Source organism: Theobroma cacao, unplaced genomic scaffold (genome assembly GCF_053813885.1).
Source record: "Theobroma cacao isolate CCN51 unplaced genomic scaffold, ASM5381388v1 tig074, whole genome shotgun sequence".
NCBI classification, from domain to species: Eukaryota; Viridiplantae; Streptophyta; class Magnoliopsida; order Malvales; family Malvaceae; genus Theobroma; species Theobroma cacao.
Window position 1 is genome coordinate 1,895 of NW_028291785.1, and position 606 is coordinate 2,500.

Here is a 606-nt window from a genome sequence, read left to right on the forward strand (position 1 = left end):
GGGGCGAGGTGGCGGGCAGCAGCAGCAAGCTCGGGCGAGGTGGCAGGCAGCAGCATCGGCACCAAGCTCGGGCTGTGTGGTGCGAGGCAGCAGCGAGTGCGACCCTTGGCTGCTGCGAGGCAGCAGCGAGTGCGACCCTTGGCTGCTGGCAGGCAGCAGCATCGGCACCAAGCTCGGGCTGTGTGCCAGGCATCAGCGGCAGCGAGGCCGACCTTGGCTGCTGGCTGGCAGCGGCATCGGCACCGAGCACGGGCTGTGTGCCAGGCAGCAGCAGAAGCGAGACCGACCTTGGCCGCTGGCAGGCAACAGCAGCGTCGGCACCAAGCACGGGCTGTGCGGTGCCCGGCTGCGGCAGAGGCACCGAGCCCGGGCTGTGTGCCAGGCAGCAGCAGCAGCAGCAAGACCGACCTTCCAGCGGCACCAAGCTCGGGCTGTGTGGTGCCAGGCAGCAGCAAGGCCGACCCTTGGCTGCTGGCAGGCAGCAGCATCGGCACAAAGCTCGGCCCGTGTGACAGGCATCAGCGGCAGCGAGGCCGACCTTGGCTGCTGGCTGGCAGCGGCATCGGCACCGAGCACGGGCTGTGTGCCAGGCAGCAGCAGAAGCGA